Source organism: Pan troglodytes, chromosome 2, assembly GCF_028858775.2.
Source record: "Pan troglodytes isolate AG18354 chromosome 2, NHGRI_mPanTro3-v2.0_pri, whole genome shotgun sequence".
In the NCBI taxonomy this organism is placed as follows: domain Eukaryota; kingdom Metazoa; phylum Chordata; class Mammalia; order Primates; family Hominidae; genus Pan; species Pan troglodytes.
Window position 1 is genome coordinate 26,815,375 of NC_086015.1, and position 19,843 is coordinate 26,835,217.

Here is a 19,843-nt window from a genome sequence, read left to right on the forward strand (position 1 = left end):
GATCTCCTCAGAGGGCAGTTTCTCCAGCAACTTATTGAGCTGTGTGTGATGTTCTAGGAGTGGGTCTAGCTCACAGGAGACAGACCGTAATAGGAAAATCACTAGCATGTGCTTCCATGACACACAGAAATAGTGTGGAACGATTTGGCCCAGGGAAACTCCATACTGAACTACACAATAATCACTAGGGCTGTGAGCTTGTGTTGGATCCAATAGGAAAGATTTATTTTATAAAGAATGCTAGGGGTTATCATGAATGCAGGATTGCATCCCCTAATTGGTATCCTTGAAAATGAAGAGAAATAGTGCAGCTAAACTTGGTTAATGATATAATTATTTAGTCAAAATAATAATTATAAAATAGACAACTAGAGCAGTCATTATAGTAAAAGCCAGTGGGAAGTATAATTTAAAGAAGGGCTCAGAGTGAAAAAACGTTAAGTAAAGCTTGAAGTAAAATGAAATGGTGAGCTGTAGCACACAACACACAGTGAATAAAAGAATAGACTCACAAAATAGTCAAGCCAGAAGAACTTTTGGTGATAATGAAGTCCATAGCAGTTAAGTGACTTGGCTGAGTCATGAAGACAACCAACGGGGGGCTGAACACTTCAGGCCTTCTTGTCCAGTGTTTCTCCCAATAAACTATGCAGCCTCTGAAGACACATTGTCATTTTGCCTTAGAATTATTAATAGAAAAATCCATTTTCCTTATTTATCTTTCAATTGTTGTATTGAACTTGTGTCTTCAAATTATTCAAATGAGCTACTTTAAAATCACTTTTCAAAGAATAACTGAAAATTATACTCACATGATAAGCATACCAAGATATTGGGAGCTTTGAAACCATGCCCACAATTCTCACCGAAAAAAAACTTTTGGACTGATAGTTATTATAAAACTATTACAATAGTTGTTATAACTATCTTACTATAATAAAACATATTATATTTCCTCAAAATTAAAAAACTCAGAAAAATAGCTTGTTAAGGAGAGTTAAAATGACTGAAGACTTCTCTCTGAATTACAGTGTGTGATTATTCTCATGAATAATTTACATAGATTTAGGAAGAATGTATTAAGTTATTTGTTAGACAAGGAAGGAGGAGTATTAAGTGATATTAATCTTTAAAACAGAAACTAAGCAAGGATGTAGCATCTGTGAATTAGAAACCCAAACCAGAGTTGATAAAATGTTTGTGCTTAAACTTTGATGAGCCTAAGAATAACCAAGTAAAGGATACAGATTAAAATGCATTATTGAGTAGAAATGGAAACAAAAAAAAATTCAAGAGTTGTTCTTGTAGTTGTCACTGCTGTTACAGCGTTTTGTTGATGATAGAATGTAAAATAAAAATGGTACCTAACAGCAGATGGGACACTTCTATTTATCACGGCCAGAGTCATCAATTTATTGCGCTGTGTCGTAGAAAAAGAAAGTATTGATCATAGCCGTCAACTCCGAAGAAAATCCTCAACATAGAATTAGAGGGTTCACTGGGAAAAACTAGGCTCCTGCTTTGAGGCAGGTGAGGTCTTAATAGTTCCTTTTGTACATAAGATAAAGCGCCCATCAGTGGCGTCTCTAAGGTGCCATATGTACCATGAAACATCATAACACCAAGAGAAGCCAAAACTTCATAGTTACCTTGTTACCTGTTGACTTGCTCTGTGTAGATTATTGAACCTCATACCATTTGCTGCATTGAGAATTTTTTTGCCTACATTGAAAAAACATATTAAGAATTTACAAAATCAACAGTCATTTTTGGAGCATAACTATGCAGCTTATGTCACCTGTGAATTTGTTTTATGTGTAAAATAAAATTTAATGCCAACAAGAGACAGCATTATATGGCCACCAAAGTATCTATCATTGTCAATAGTCCTTGGACAGTATGTTAAAGTGAATCCTTGAGAAAGTCAGAATTGTTCCACTAAACATGTAAAAAAAAAAAAAAGATTGTTAATAATAAAATAACTAAATGCCAAATTTTTATTGTTTCCTTCTTTAAGAAAATTCCCAAGATGAATTACCTAAAAATATTTGCAACCACTAGGATAGTAAGAAAAGACTTGTGATCACATTTCACTGTCTTTTGTGGACTCCTAGTAACGAATCAATTTCTTTGAGTAAAATCTGCATGCAAGACCTCAACAACTGGAATGTCTGGGTCAGGGACTGTTCAGATTTATTAAATGTCTGATGGTCTTAAGTTTGAAAACAAACCCCATTCAGGTTCTGGTTTATTATCTATAGCTCTTTTGAGTGAACATACATTTGTAGTCACCACTGTGAATGTCAGTTATCATCACTTTATTTCTTAGGCATAAAAACAATCCCAACTCTTCTTCTGGAGCCTACTTTCTAAAAACTAAATCTCTGGCCCCAGTTTATTTTCTATTCCAAAGTTAAAGTCAAATGTAAAATCTATTGCCACTGTGAGTGTTCTGGTTAGCTGAAAATTTTCTATGCTGTGTCCACTTTTAAATGTTAAAATGTGACTTAGAAATCCAAAGATACTACTTCCACAATAAAATTATAAGTTTGGTTTTCCCAAAAGTTATATATGTATACTTATTTGTCACAATAAGATTGTGAAATAAAGAAGGGTGTTATTACTACTGAAACTCAAAAAGGTTAAGTCATTCTCTAATTGTCCTCTCACAATTCCCATTCAACCTATCAGTAATTCCTGCTTCCTCTACTCCCAAAATGAACCCAGAATCCAACCACTTCCATGGGCAGCCACCTCCTGAGACCTTCCATTATCTCTCACCTGGATTACCACAATAGCTGGCAAATAGTGTTCCTGTTTCAAGTCACTGCTTCAATCAGTAACAAGAGCATTTATTTTAAAATGTGCACCAGATCTCGTTACTCTTCTGCCAGAACCCTGCGGTGAATACTATTTCACTTAGGATAAAGGCCGAATGCAGCCCTGACCATGATGACAAGGCCCCACTTGCTCTTATTTTCTGTATCTCTCATCACTCACCTCCTACTTGTCCCCCTTTGCTCACCTTGCTACAGACACCCTCATCTGCATGCTGTTCTTCAAACACGCAAGGCATGTTCCTGATTCAGTTGCTGGGAGCTGGCTTTACCTGCTGCTCTTGCCTCAAATGTTCACGAGGCATCCTTCTCCATCTACTTGGAATCGCTGTTCAGTCCTTACCTTCCTGGTGATACCTACCCTTACCATCTGTTTACAATTACAACTTTAGCCAGGCACAATCGTATGCACTTGTTCCCAGCTACTTGGGAGGCCGAGGTGGGAGGACTGCTTGAGCCCAGGACTCAGTCCAACCGGGTCAACATAGTGAGATGTCGTCCTTAAGAAACATAAACGTTTTTCATTGCAACTTCCCTAACACTCTCTTATCTTGATTCCTCTATTTTGTAAATTATGTCACTTATGATTTGTTTGCTCTCAAATCACCACCCCCCCCCCCATTAGAATGGAAGCTCATGAGGAAGGAATTTCTATCATGGATGTATCCTGAGTACCTAAAACAGTTCCTGAAACACATCACGCTGTCATTAAAAATCAGCTAAAGAAATAAATGAAGGAAACATACATGAGAGCTCAATCACACATTTTTTTTTCTTTGTTGCTACTATTGTTTTGTTTTCCTGACTAATTGGGTTAGAACAGCACTGTTAGGCTCTGGGAACACCTTTACTTGGGATTAGTCATATAACCCAGTGGGCCAAGAAATAACAGAGAAAGTGAACAATACCCATTTCCCTGAAGTGGTTTGTAAAAATCTAACAGGTTAGGATATTCAATATATGCAATGTGGTGCTGAATTTAGTAATGGCGCCTGGATTAAACAGCATCAGAAAAAGACTTCGTCTGTCCCATAGAGTAATGTGAGGACAGAGTAGAATGGAAATTGGTGGCAGTTCTGGGGTTTCATTAAATGCGTCAGTCAGGTAGAGATAGGAAATTGCTTTGGCCCAGAGCACATTGCCCACCACATACTAAGAAAATATGCAGAGAAACTTCGGGTCAAATGGCTCTGCCTTCTCCTAGGTTAACAGGAAAACCCAGGGTCACAGCTATGGAAAAATGGGCAGTGGTAGCCATAATAAAAGATTAGGAATTATGGACCATTTATACCCACTGTCATTCAAAATCGACAATGCACTCCCATTTATTATAACACCTCAAACAAACAAAAAAAAAAAAATGAAAAGAAAAGAAAGAAATACTAAGATTACATTCCTATAAAAAAATTCAGGGAACCCTGTATTCTAATTATCATGAGAATGATACTTAAAGTCTCTCCAACCCCTGGCTCTTGAAAACATTTAAGCAGAATTTTCCAATATATTCCCTGATTGATTTTTTTTTCCTTGAAGCTGAATAAGAAAAATGATCATTTGCCTAATGGAAAGATATGACCATCTCAAATCAGCTTTCTGATTCAAATAATGCTTATAATCAAAAGGATGTCTTTTAAGGTTTAGAAAATACTGTAAAATGGATTTTTGTGCTGGCAATACCCTATAGATATTTGCTTAAAGGGATACTGTCTCAATGGAATTGACTCTATTCTAGTGCCAACATCTTAATTTAAGCAGACACATTGTATTAGAAACCTTTACTTATAAAAGAATCAGGGGGAATAAAATTATTTAAGCATGCCACTTGGTTTCAGCAAACTACATAAAGATATACCCCAGAACTTGAGCTTGTAATAAAGTACAGCCTTGCCATTTGTGTGAAATCATGTCTAGTCTTAAAATCTGGCAAATACAATGCATAATTAGAAAATGTGCCTGACTATTAGGAAAATGAAACTCATCGAACTAGACTTAGTCAATTTGTTTGCTCCATATTTCAAGCAAAGAAATATTTCATATTCCATCACAAAATAATGTGCCCCTCTGGGACAAAGCTTCCAGAGGAAGGAACAGGCAGCAATCTTTGCTGTTCTGCAGCCTCCGCTGGTGATACCCAGGCAAACAGCGTCTAGAGTGGACCTCCACAGCAAACTCCAGCAAACTCCTGCAAACTTGCAGCAGAAGGGCCTGACTGTTAGAAGGAAAAATAACAAACAGAAAGGAATAACATCAACATCAACAAAAAGGACATCCACTCAGAAACCCCATTTGAAGGTCACCAACATCAAAGAACAAAGGTAGATAAATCCATGAAGATAGGGAGAAACTGGCACAAAAAGGCTGAAAATTCCCAAAACCAGAATGCCTCATCTCCTCCAAAGGATCACACCCTTACTAGCAAGGGAACAAAACTAGGTGGAGAATGAGTTTGATGAATTGAGAGAAGTAGGCTTCAGAAGGTGGGTAATAACAAACTCCTCCAAGCTAACGAAGCATGTTCTAACCCAATGCAAGGAAGCTAAGAACCTTGACAAAAGGTTAGAGTAATTGCTAACTAGAATAACCAGTTTAGAGAACAATATAAGTGACCTGATAGAGCTGAAAAACACAGCACGAGAACTTCGTGAAGCATACACAAGTATCAATAGGTGAATTGATCAAGGGAAGAAAGGATGTCAGAGATCGAAGATCAACTTAATGAAATAAAGCATGGAGAAAAAATTACAGAAAAAAGAATGAAAAGAAACGAACAAAGCCTCCAAGAAATATGGGACTATGTAAAAAGACCAAAGCTAATTCTGATTGGTGTACCTGAAAGTGACGGGGAGAATGGAAGCAAGTTGGAAAACACTCTTCAGGATATTATCTAGGAGAACTTCCCCAATCTAGCAAGACAGGTCAACATTCAAATTCAGGAAATACAGAGAACACCACAAAGATACTCCTTCAGAAGAGCAACCCCAAGACACATAATCGTCAGATACACCAAGGTTGAAATGAAGGAAAAAATGTTAAGCGCAGCCAGAGAAAAAGGTCGGGTTACCCACAAAGGGAAGCCTATCAGACTAACAGCAGATCTCTCTGCAGAAACCCTACAAGCCAGAAGAGAGTGGGGGCCAATAGTCAACATTCTTAAAGAAAAGAATTTTAAATCCAGAATTTCATATCCAGCCAAACTAAGCTTCATAAGTGAAGGAGAAATAAAATCCTTTACATAAAAGCAAATACTGAGAGACTTTCTCACCACCGGGCCTGCCTTACAAGAGCTCCTGAAGGAAGCACTGTAACATGGAAAGGAACATCCAATACCAGCCACTGCAAAAACACACCAAATTGTAAAGACCATCGACACTATGAAGAAACTGCATCAACTAATGGGCAAAATAACCAGCTGGCATCATAATGACTGCATCAAATTCGCCCATAACAATAGTAACCTTAAATGCAAACAGGATAAATGGACCAATTGAAAGACACAGACTAGCAAATTGGATAAAGAGTCAAGACCCATCAGTGTGCTATATTCAGGAGACCCATCTCACGCGCAAAGACACAAATCAGCTAAAAATAAAGGGATGGAGGAATATATACAAAGCAAATGGAAAGCAAAAAAAAAAAAAAATCAGGGGTTGCAATCCTAGTATCTGACAAAACAGACTTTAAACCAACAAAGATCAAAAGAGACAAAGAAGGCCATTACATAATGGTAAAAGGATCAATGCAACAAGAAGAGCTAACTATCCTAAATATAAATGCACCCAATACAAGAGCACCCAGAATTGTAACTCAAGTTCTCAGAGACCTACAAAGAGACTTAGACTCCCACACAATAATAGTGGGAGACTTTAACACCCCACTGTCAATATTAGACACATCAATGAGACAGAAAATTAACAAGGATATTGAGGACTTCAACTCAGCTCTGGACCAAGCAGACCTAATAGACATCTACAGAACTCTCTACCCCAAATCAACAGAATATACATTCTTCTCAGCACCACATCACACTTATTCTAAAATTGGCCACATAATTGGAAGTAAAACACTCCTCAGCAAATGCAAAAGAACAAAAATAATAACAGTCTCTCAGACCACAGTGCAATCAAATTAACTTGGGATTTAGAAACTTACTCAAAACCTCACAACTACATGGAAGCTGAACAACCTGCTGCTGAATGATTACTGGGTAAATAACAAAACGAAGGCAGAAATAAAGATGTTCTTAAAAACCAATGAGAACAAAGACACAACATATCAGAATCTCTGGAACACAGCTAAATCAGTGTTTAGAGGGAAATTTATAGCACTAAATGCCCACAAGAGAAAGGAAGAAAGATCTAAAATTGACACCCTAACATCACAATTTAAAGAAGTAGAGAAGCAAGAGCAAACAAATTCAAAAGCTAGCAGAAGACAAGAAATAACTGAGATCAGAGGAGAACTGAAGGAGATGGAGATATGAAAAAACCCTTCAAAAAAATCAATGAATCCAGGAGCTGGTTTTTTGAAAACATCAACAAAATATATAGACCGCTAGCCAGACTCATAAAGAAGAAAAGAGAGAAGAATCAAATAGGCACAATGAAAAATGATAAAGGGGATATCACCACTGCTCCCACAGAAATAAATACAAACTAACATCAGGGAATACTATAAACATCTCTATGCAAATAAACTAGAAAATCTAGAAGAAATTGATAAAATCCTGGACACATACACCCTCCCAAGTCTAAACCAGGAAGAAGTCAAATCCCTGATTAGACCAATAACAAGTTCTGAAATTGAGGCAGTAATTAATAGTCTACCAACCAAAAAAAGTCCAGGACTAAATGGATTCACAGCCGAATTCTACCAGAGGTACAAAGAGGAGCTGGGACCATTCCTTCTGAAATTATTCCAAACAATAGAAAAAGAGGGAATCGTCCCTAACTCATTTTATGAGGCCAGCATCATCCTGATACCAAAACCTTGCAGAGACACAACAAAAAAATAAAATTTCAGGCTAATGTCCCTGATGAATATCAATGCAAAAATCCTCAATAAAATACTGGCAAACCGAATTCAGCAGCACATCAAAAAGTTTATCCACAACGATCAAGTTGGCTTCATCCCTGGGATGCAAGGCTGGTTCAATAAACATAATCAATCACATGAACAGAACCAATGGCAAAAACTCATGATTATCTCAATAGATGCAGAAAAGTCCTTCAACAAACTTTAACAGCCCTTCATCCTAAAAACTCCCAATAAACTAGGCATTGATGGAACATATCTCAAAATAATAAGAGCTATTTATGACAAACACACAGCCAATATCATACCAAATGGGCAAAAACTGGAGCACTCCCTTTGAAAACTGGTGCAAGACAAGGATGCCCTCTCTCACCACTCCTACTCAACATAGTATTGGAAGTTCTGGCCAGGGCAATCAGGCAAGAGAAAGAAATAAAGGGTATTCAAATAGGAAGAGAGGAAGTCAAATTGTCTTTGTTACCAGATGCCATGATTATATACTTAGAAAACCCCATCATTTCAGCCCAAAATCTCCTTAAGCTGATAAGCAACTTCAGCAAAGTCTCAGGATACAAAATCAATGTGCAAAAGTCACAAGCATTCTTATACACCAATAATAGGCAAACAGAGAGCCAAAGCATGAGTGAACTCCCATTCACAATTGCTACAAAGAGAATTAAATACATAGGAATACAACTCACGAGGGATGTGAAGGACCTCTTCAAGGAGAACTACAAACCACTTCTCAAGGAAATAAGACAGGACATAGAGAAATGGAAAAACATTCCATGATCATGGATAGGAACAATCAATATTGTGAAAATGGCCATACAGCCCAAAGTAATTTATAGATTCAGTGCTATCCCCACCAAGCTACCAATGACTTTCTTCACAGAATTAGAAAAAACTACTTTAAATTTCATATGGAACCAACAAAGAGCCCACATAGCCAAGACAATCCTAAGAACAAAACCAAAACAGCATGGCACTGGTACCAAAACAGATATATAGACCAATGGAACAGAACAGGTGTCTCAGAAATAACACCACACATCTACAGCCATCTGATCTTTGACAAACATGATGAAAACAAGCAATGGGGAAAAGATTCCCTATTTAATAAATGGTGATGGGAAAACTGGCTAGCCATGTGCAGAAAACTAAAACTGGACCCCCTCCTTACACCTTATACAAAAATTAACTCAAGATGGATTAAAGACTTAAATGAAAGACCTAAAACCATAAAAACCCTAGAAGAAAACCTAGACAATTCCATTTAGGACATAGGCATGGGCAAACACTTCATGGCTAAAAGACCAAAGCAATGGCAACAAAAGCCAAAATAGACAAATGGGATCTAATTAAACTAAAGAGCTCCTTCACAGCAAAAGAAACTATCATCAGCATGAACAGGCAGCCTACAGAATGGGAGAAAATTTCTGCAATCTATCCATCTGACAAAGGGCTGATATCCAGAATCTACAATAAATTCAAACAAATTTATAAGAAAAAAAAACAACCCCATCAAAAAGTGGGCAAAGGATATGAACAGACACTTCTCAAAAGAAGACATTTTTGCTCCCAACAAACATATGAAAAAAAGCTCATCATCACTGGTCTTTAGAGAAATGAAAAACAAAACCACAATGAGATATCATCTCACACCAGTTAGAATGGCAATCATTACAAAGTCAGGAAACAACAGATGCTGGAGAGGATGTGGAGAAATAGGAAAGCTGTTACACTGTTGGTGGGAGTGTAAATTAGTTCAACCATTGTGGAAAACAGTGTGGTGATTACTCAAGGATCTAGAACCAGAAATACCATTTGACCCAGCAATCCCATTACTGAGTATATACCCAAAGGATTATAAATCATTCTACTGTAAAGACACATGCACACATATGTTTACTGCAGCACTGTTCACAATAGCAAAGACTTCAAACCAACACAAATACCTATCAATGACAGACTGGATAAAGAAAATGTGGCATATATATACCATGGAATACTATGCAGCCATAAAAAAGGATGAGTTCATGTCCTTAGCAGAGACGTGGTTGCAGCTGGAAACCATCATTCTCAGCAAACTAACACAGGAACAGAAAACCAAACACTGCATGTCCTCACTTATAAGTGGGAGTTGAACCATGAGTACACATGGACACAGGGAGGGAAACATCACATACCAGGACCTGTCAGGAGGTGGGGAGCTAGGGGAGGGATAGCATTAGGAGAAATACCTAATGTAGATGACAGGTTGATGGGTGCAACAAACCACCATGGCACATGTATACTTATGTAACAAACCTGCACGTTCTGCACATGTACCCCAGAACTTAAAGTATAATATAATAATAATAATAATAATAATGTCTTCAGGGAAAGCTGCAATATACTCTGCTCATAAAGGTCAATTTCCTGTAATAGGAAAATCATGTGGGTTTTAATGGTAGACAGACTTGGTTTCAAATTCTGGCTCTAACATTTACTTACCACGTAATATTTGGTATTACTTAACTAAATCTCAGTTTCCTCATTCTGTAATATGAGGGAATAATAGGGAGGTACTTACCTCAATGAGTTTTTTATGATGATTTTAAAAGATAATACATGTAAATCGTCTTATATATAGAGGTACTAAATAAATGGAAGTTATTGTTTATGTTCTTTAAAAAATCATACTAATGTGCTCAAATACTCTGGTAGCCTAGAAGAAGGACGAAGACATACCTGAAAAAGAAGGGCTATGATTTTTTAGTGTATTTTCATCTTTCTTTTTCTTTCTCACTATTTTCTGTCTTCTGCACTGTTATCTGTCTTCCTGCTGTAGATTTTAGCACAATGTAGTAGTTATTTGTTCTCATGTTATAGTCCATTTTATACCTGAAGCAAAAAAAGAGGCAGCAGGTGAAGGTGTTTGCTTTGTAATTTTATTATTCCTCTACAATTCCTAGTATAGGGCCTTATATACAGGAAGCACTCAGTAAATACTGGATACAAAGATGAATCGAAACAAAATATGTGTTGGCTTCCTAAGTCGCTTCTGAGAATTAGGGGAGATAATCTTTAAAGTGCACCTTGAAGACTGAGCAAAGGACAATGGACAAATTGCAGGAGTGGATATAATAGGAAAGTGTTCTCTAAGCAGAGAGAATTCATGTAGTAGGGCAGGGAAATCAGAAACAGCATGGCATGGTTGAGAAACTACAATAAATTTAGCATGGCTGGAGTACAGCAACATTTGCTCATATTTCAGAACGCACCAAAGAACAAGTCTGATGTGCTAAAGAGGAATTGTGGAAAATGTTTTTTTTTTTTTTTTTTTTTTGGTGAGGAAATGCTGGGCCTGTGATCTGTTTTATATGCCTTTGTGAGCTAAAATTATCTTAATAGGCAGTTTACTCAGAAGAGCTTTCTTTGTGACTATAGACGCTGTGTTCTTCCTTCTTTTTATTCTCCTCAAAAATGGAAAAGCACTGGCAGCACTTCTAAAATTCTAGTCAGAAACCTGAAATTTTTCTGGAGTAGTTGGGTTACTCTTAAAAATCTATCACAATTCTAGCACCAACCTTCTCCAATATGCAAATAAGTTTTGTCTTCTAACTATATTTATAAGTCAGTTGTCTAGAACTCAGAATACAGACACTAAAGAAAAGATGGCAGTAAATTTCCTTGGCTTATCCATGGTCTTCAGGCTTTGGGCTCAGTGATTTTTCTCCACCACCCTACACTGTCTCCCACTTTTCTTTCCTTCTTAATTTCACCTTTCACTAAACCCCCACACTCATTGTTGAATGTCACACTCATATGTGCATTTGTACAGAGTATCATTTTATGCAAGTAAGATTTGGAAGTACTCGCTTCCAGACCCCAGTATTTTCAATGTACCAATGGACATAGTCAAAGATTTTGTCATACAAATCATTGTAAATATATAGCATCATGAAAGTACACCTAGCCTTTTCCACTTGTGCAAATTATTGGCACATGGAGACCAAAGTCTTGGAGGCTCGATACTTGTGAATGTCACTAAAATCTATTAAATATTAGAAAAAAGTTATAGTTGTTTTGAAATGGAACAGGGACCCCTTTTTGGAGCCTACTGGGTTCCTCCCTTCCCTCCTCTCACTACTGCACGGAAATAAGGAAAAAAAAATTCGTCCTTTCAAAGGAAATTCCAGGTACCTAGCTAGCCCCGCAACCAGTAATTAAAGAAGTAAATATACAACTTGCTAAAGAAGAAGATAACAATAGTTTAAACAATAGTGACTCAACTAACATAAGAGTCACAAGATACAGTTTTCTATAGAAACTGAAGTTAGTAACTTGACATATGTCTTTGAGTTATTTATCAGAAAAACAAGGACCCCCACCAGATGCAAAACACTGACTACTTTCATGTAGACCTCGACAGACTAGAACCAAAAACTGGATAAGGAAGTCCCAGAAATTCCCCAGCCCTTAACTCACTTTAGCAATCCCCTCACCCTTCCCTTTAAAAACCCTTGCTTGTAAGCTTATCATGGTGTTCAGGTCTTCAGCATTAGCTGCCTGCTCTCCTGGCTTGGCACCCTGCAATAAATGCTTTTCTTTCTCTTACTGCATACCTTCATGCTGGTGTTTGCCTTTACTGCACAGGGATAGTGAATAGGTTCAGTGATAGCTTCTGTATCTGCCTTACCTCCTTCAGAGAACTGTAAGTTCCTCAAGACCCTCACTTAAAGTAGGGCATGGCTTTCATTCATTGCTGTAGGCATCACTGTATTTTAATAAAAACTCCGCTATGTACTGTGCACTCTGCTAAGCATTTTCCATAAATTATATAAACTCTGATAAGGTAAGTACTACTAATGTGATCTTCACTTTATGGTGAAACAGGTGAATTAAACTTCCCACAGTCAGAAAGCTTATTAGTGGCAGATTCAGAACTTAAATCCAAGTCCGTTGACAACAAGCACCATGCTTTTTCATTTGTTATACGTATGTCAAATGACAAAATTACAAGAAATTTAGCTTAAAGATCTAGTTGGATTTTATTTGTGATTCTAGAAGGGAGCAACACCTCATTCTGTAAAACCGAATGAGTATTCCACTGAGCTGAGCAGAGGAGGTTGGCTGTATAAGAAGAAAAGAGCTGAAGAAAGCAGAAACAGAGAAAAAAAACAGATCAGTCATTTCAACATTACTTCCTTGTAGGATTAAAACAGAGGCGACTTCCTTACTGCTGACTCAGGTTGACTGGAATCTCTTGGGTTTTTTTTTTTTTCAGAGAAACTGGTGCATTTCAAAGTCAATTATTGACTTTTGCTTCATGTTGTTATATTATATATTTCACTCTCCACAACTTTCAAGATTTAAAAAAACCTATGTAAAATTATATTTTAAAACTAGTTTTCAGGGAAGACCTTTCTATTGTTTCCTTCCTTTAGTTTTTAAATCAGTTGCCAAGACCTTCATTCTAATATCTGTTTTGCTTGTAAAAATTTGCTTTCAAAAATATATAAAATTATTTTCTTAAAAAAATGTTTAACTTTCCACCTGATAAAGCCACTCATTTTCATTCAAGGAAGAAATAGCCCTTTATATATTTCGTTTGTTTGCCAATCTTGCATCATTTTTTTAAATTACTATTATTTGAGGTAAATAAGCCTTAGTTAATAGGCTTAGCATTTGCAAACAATTAATTTTACAGATAAAGATAACACCCTGGTATTAGCATTATGCATACTTGACAATGCAAACACATCTATTTGCATACTTATCCTCAGATTTTCAAACATATCCTCATTAGAAGCAGTTCCAGGAAAAACATAGCCCATAGCCTCCCTGGAATTTATGTTGTTAAACATTTAGTCTATTCAATAATGCTTCTTTATTAGTCTCTACAATTTTAACCTCATAATCAAAAGGTGCTAAATTATTACTAAAAGTTTATGTCACGTACTTAGTTCAATATTACACAATCTTTGGATCTCAGACCTCCTACCACATCATTACCAAGAGCTTAGATAAACTGTCCTTTCAGCAGCTGCAAATCCATAAGGCTCTGCAGCAAATCGATTCTGGCTTCCTCAGAGGAAAAAATTCATCTGAGGGGCATAAGGCAGAGTGAGAAATCAAGGCAAGTTTTAGAGCAGGGGTGAAAGTTTATTAAAAAGCTTTAGAGCAGGAAGAAAAGGAAGTAAAGTGCACTTGAAAGAGGGTCAACCAGGTGACTTGAGAGATTCAAGTGCACTGTTTGATCTTTGACTTGGGGTTTTATACATTGGTATGCTTCTGGGGTTTTGCGTCTCTTCACTACTGATTCTTCCCTTGAGGCAGACTGCCCACATGCTTCATGGCCTGCCAGCACTTGAGAAGGGCCCAAGTGTGTTTACTGAAGTTGTACAGTATGTTTACTGAAGTTGTTCACATAATAATTTGGGGCATTTTCTCCTTACCAGTCTAGTGTTCCTAGAGGAAGGTCATATACCAGTTAAACTCCACCATTTTCCCTCTCAGTGTGCATCCTTGAGCCCACTAGCCCAATTCCTGAGATCTTATCAGGAAGCTGGGGATCACCAGCTTCCAGTGTTTTCTATTCATTGGGAGACTGCCTCTCCCTGGCATCAGTTGTGATCAATTATTATTTCAGAGAGGCAGTTTAACAACTTCCTGACCATCACTTGATGGTTGCCTGACATTTCTTGGTTGGGGGGCACTCTCCTGCCCTACCCATGTCTTCCTAGCTACCTACTCTAATAGTCCTATCCCAATCATGTTTACTCTTGTTTCCCAGCCATTAGGACTGTGCCTCCACAGACATGTCTTTTTTTCTTTTTTTTATGAGACAGAGTCTCACTCTGTCACCCAGGCTAGAGTGCAGTGACAATCTTGGCTCACTGCAGCCTCCACCTCCTGGGATGAAACAATTCTTATGCCTCAGTCACCCAAGTAGCTGGGATTACAGGCATGTGCCACCATGCCAGGCTAATTTTTGTATTTTTAGTAGAGATGGGGTCTCACCATGTTGCCCAGGCTGGTCTGAAACTCCTGACCTCATGTATGCCTCAGCTTCCCAAAGTGCTGGGATTACAGGCATGAGCCACCACACCTGGCCCAGACATGTCTTAAAGAGAAAATAAGAGGCCGGGCGCGGTGGCTCACACCTGTAATCCCAGCACTTTGGGAGGCCAAGGCAGGCAGATCACGGGGTCAGGAGATCAAGATCATCCTGGCCAACATGGTGAAACCCTGTCTCTACTAAAAATACAAAAATTAGCTGGGCATGGTGGTGCTTGCCTGTAATCCCAGCTACTCAGAAGGCTGAGGCAGAAGAATCACTTGAACCAGGGAGTCGGAGGTTGCAGCGAGCTGAGATCACGCCACTGCACTCCAGCCTGGCAACACAGCGAGACTCCATCTCACAAAAAAAAAAAAAAAAGAGAGAGGGAGAGAGAAATAGAAAATGAGTAGCATAATTTCATTTATTGCTTTTTATCAAGGTGTGTAACAGTAATCGCTTCTAACAAATTTTCAGAGATATTTTAAAAGAATTCATAATTTGTCTATTTCAGGATAGGCATGGGTCTAAATTATCAATCAACTCTTTGGCACTGGCTAAAATGAAAGGACAAACAGCAACTCACCTTCCTTTTCTATTCTGACCTCCCTAAATACTTCTTTCTTTATCTCTACAGCCATTCTAAGTATGGATAACTGCTGATGGCCTTCTACCACAGTGTGATCCTACCCAGAAGCCTTCACCAGTCAAATGAAGTGGGAACAGCTACCTAATCTTTGTGACACATCTAAGGATTTCTAAATGGCAAGTATGAAAACCTGAAACAAAGAAATAATTAGTAAAACATGTATCTCCAATTATTTTACTTCGAAACTCAGCTTTCATTTCTCAATTTCCTCAATTGTTTAATACAAGGTCACTTCCTTAATAAGGTTTTATAAAATACAACTTTCAAATTAAGAAGTAATGTGAAAAACTAAAATTGAAATCAGGGGCAAAAGAAGTATGCTTATTATCATCACTGGCAGTAAACATTATTTTATAAGTATTAGCCAACACAGTTAAATAAGTAATTGAAAATAAGAATATAAATATTGAAATGGAAGAAATAAAATTGTAATTATTTACAGATGATGTGACAGTCTATCTGGAAACCCCAAAGTAATCTGTTGAAAAATCATTAAATAGTAAGTTGTGTCTTAATGGAAATTGTTTACCGAATTAATACGCAAAATCAATACCTTCCCTTCACAGATATCTCCACAACTTTTATGCATAATGTGTTTCTGAAAGACACTACCAAAGCCAAACAATGAATATACACAATAAAGACAAGACAGAATATGGAATATAACATAAAAAGTTTTATGAACATATTAAAGAAAGGTATTTCTTTAGTAAATGAGATAGGAAGTAAGGCTAATAAAATGAAGCACTTACGTGTATTTTCACATTAACTCCTAAAAGCTAACATGTTCTTTTCCTCTGGCTCCTAAATTCCTTCTTTCACAGCAGGAATTAAAAGAGAAGTCATGGTACCTGTATGATACCTTATGGTCAAAATTTATCAGTCCTTTTTTTTTTTTTTTTTTGAGATGGAGTCTCACTCTGTCACCTAGGCTGGAGTGTAGTGGCACAATCTTGGCTCACTGCAACCTCCATCTCCTGGGTTCAAGCGATCCTCCTGCCTCAGCCTCCTTAGTAGCTGGGATTACAGGCCTGTGCCACCACACCTGGATAATTTTTGTATTTTGTATTTTTAGTAGAGATGGGGTTTCACCATATTGGTCAGGCTGGTCTCAAACTCCTGACCTCATGATCCGCCCACCTTGGCCTCCCAAAGTGCGGGGATTACAGGTGTGAGCCACCACACCCAACCTATCAGTCCTTTTTATACATCGATTTTTCTCATTATTGTATCATTATCTTAGATAAGTGTCTTCTCTCCAAAGGAATTTAGAAGCATATTTACTTGGTAATATCTTCACTAAAACTTAATCTAGTAATAGAGCTGAAGAGAATAATAGCTTTACTAAGTCCAAAGTCATAAGATGATTATAGAATCCCCATTTGCAACTCACTGTTTAGATATATTATTTAGTGCTATCTTTCCAAAATTTAATATATGTCCCTTTTTGTTCATTTCCATCACAATTAAACACCGTTGCATATGTACAATGAGTACTCAGTTGAGGCTGGTTTGAGCTTTTTGGCAAGTCTGAATATTTTCATTTTTGCCTCAATTGTAACTAATTTTAGAAGACCTGTGCTTCTTATCATAGTATCAGCATTTTCATTTTCCACTTTTCCCAGTCACTTTTTAAAATTGTTAAGAAAAAATGCAACAGGTAGTCAAGTATTTCCACAAACATAGACCCAAAAATATCCAGACGGCAAAATTCAACTACCAGCTGTTAAGGAGGCAGGTTAGCATTTAAAATAGCCTAAGTTGTGGGTTCATTAGCTGAGAGATGAAAACTTAAATTTGGCAAATGAAAATCAGTTTAGAGGTAGCATTACACTATATGATATACAAATGTGCAAGTTGCATGAGACAAAGTCACAAAAGTTGAAAATGATTACAGAGACAATTTTTTAAAAAGTATTACAATAGCAATAGAAAAGGTTAAAATTTAGGAATAAATTTGCTCAAGTTATCTATTGTTTTGTAGTAAATCACCCCCAGATTTAGTGGTTTACAAAAACAATGATCATTTGGTTGTCTCTCATAATGTCTTAGGGCCAGGCACTCAGAAAGGCCTCAGCTCAAAGACTTTGGCTTAGGGCTTCCCTTGAAGTTGAGGTCAGATAGTGGCTGAAATTGAAGCAGCAGGGCACAGGAGCAGCAGGGCTTCCTCAGAAAATGGCAGCCTCAAGGCAATTTGCAATCAGGCTTCTTACATGGCAACTGAAGGCCTTAAGAGAGAGTCTTCCACCTTTGCAAAAGTGAAATCTGCCTCATGGCCTAGCCTTGAACGGAAAGGGAAAGTATTTTATGTCATACAAAGCCTAGCCTCTGAAGTCATGAAGAATCACTTCCATTGCTTTCTTTTGTTGCGAGTGAGTTGCAAACCCACCCAGATTGAAGGAGAGGAGAATTTGACTTTACCTCTTGATGGAGGCAAGGCAAGAGTTTCAAGGTATGGTGAATATATTGCAATCTTCTTTGGGAAAAAAATCAGCCACCAAATCTACAATGAAATGTGCAGAACCCACATGGAGAGAACTGTATAACCATATTTAAAGTAAGTTTAAAAAGAGAATGTTAATAATCACATTTTAAAATGTTTAACATTATATACCAATAAGAAATTTCAAATTAAAACAATGATGATACACCACTACAGGCCTCTCAGAATGGTCAAAATTCAAAACTCTAACAATGCTAAATGCTGACAAGGATGTGGAGCAACAGGAACTCTTATCTATTGCTGGTGGGAATGCAAGAGTGCAGCCAGTTTGAAAGACAGTTTGGCAGCTTCTTCCAAAACTAAACATATTTGTATCATATGATCCAGCAATTGATACAGGTATATGAGAACTCTCTAAACCTTCAGCTCAATTTGCTATGACCCTAAAACTGCCCCAAAAAATATAGCCTATTTTTTTAAGAAAAAGAGAGGGAGAAGATACAGGTTGATAGATGTTCTTGAGTGGTAGAACATATCATATCACGAGATGCCATTGTCCCCAAAGTAAGTTTATCAGTTTAACACGATCTCAATCTAAACTCCAATGGGATTTTATTTTGAAACTTCACAAAATGATTTTAAAGTTGGTCTTGAAGAGTAAACTGTTAACCTGAGGACTTAAAGAGTCAAAGGCCAAAGGAAATGACCAACTTCCTAGGAGTGCTGTGAACACTGAAGGAATCAACAGAGGTAGAGCACTTGGAAAACATCTGGACTAGAATAAGTGCTCAGTAAATGTTAACTATTCTCACCATTATTGGACTGAAAAACATGGGATTACTCCTAATATAATTCTCCTCATGGTAGAAAACAGAATGAAAATGACTTAAGGTGAAATATCTGGGACTAATGTGTCCTGTAGTAAAAGAAAGGAAAGAAATGGTTTGTTAAGTAGAGGGAGAAGTGACATCTAGAGGTTGAGTTTTAAGATAAAATTAAACCATATCTGTGTGCTGCGTGTATGAGTCTGTTAGAAGGGAAAATATGATGATATATGAGAGTTAAGGGATAATTTCTGGATTCCTTCCCTTCAATAGGAAATAGGGAATAAAATACATGAATATAGTAGACAAGCGGAGGAATGGTTCTGGCCTAGCCATTTATTCTTACTCTCAAGAGAGGGGACAACCTATATGGGCACAGACGCTAGTAGGAAGGTATGTAATCAAACATGGTAGATGAGAATCCCCAGAAACTGCAAGCTAACAACCTCCCTAAATGATTGTTATTCTTAATAGAGTTTGAAAACCACTGCTCTATACAAACACGTTCATGTATGGGAAACTGAGGCTTAAAAAAACCAAAATAATTGTCTAAGATTGAATATCTCTTTTGTAGCATCATCAAGATGACGTTCCAGTCTTTTTTGTTTTCATTATACAAAAACTAATAAAGTGACAGTGAGTTTTATACAGAGTTATTAAAGGTTATTCTACAACCATGTAGTCATTTAGACCTAATATGGACAATCTAAATCAAATTTTCCAGCTTTTACAATTCACTGTGAAATATGACAGTAAGTTAGTAGTATTAAAGCCTAAACTGAAGACTGCCCGAAACTCCAAAAAACACAGATAAAAAGTTTCCTATATTTTATGCAAAATAATGCCATTATTGGCATTAGTTCCAACTTATGTAGAATATGCAGTGTTTGGTTTTCTGCTCCTGCATTACTTTGCTGAGGATAACAGCTTCCAGCTCCATCCATGTCAATATTGCTCCTTTTTATGGCTGCATAGTATTCCATCATGTGCATGTAGCACATTTTCTTTATCCAG

The 19,843-nt window shown here is 37.2% G+C and overlaps 1 long non-coding RNA gene across 1 annotated transcript in view; it reads left to right on the forward strand.

Moving 5' to 3' along the window:
• LOC134809432 (uncharacterized) overlaps positions 1 to 19,843 on the forward strand; it is a 61,322-nt gene that overhangs the window by 14,545 nt on the left and 26,934 nt on the right. The window contains exon 2 of the long non-coding RNA XR_010155146.1: positions 15,551 to 15,678. This is a non-coding gene — a long non-coding RNA (uncharacterized LOC134809432). The remainder of the gene's footprint in view (positions 1 to 15,550; positions 15,679 to 19,843) is intronic.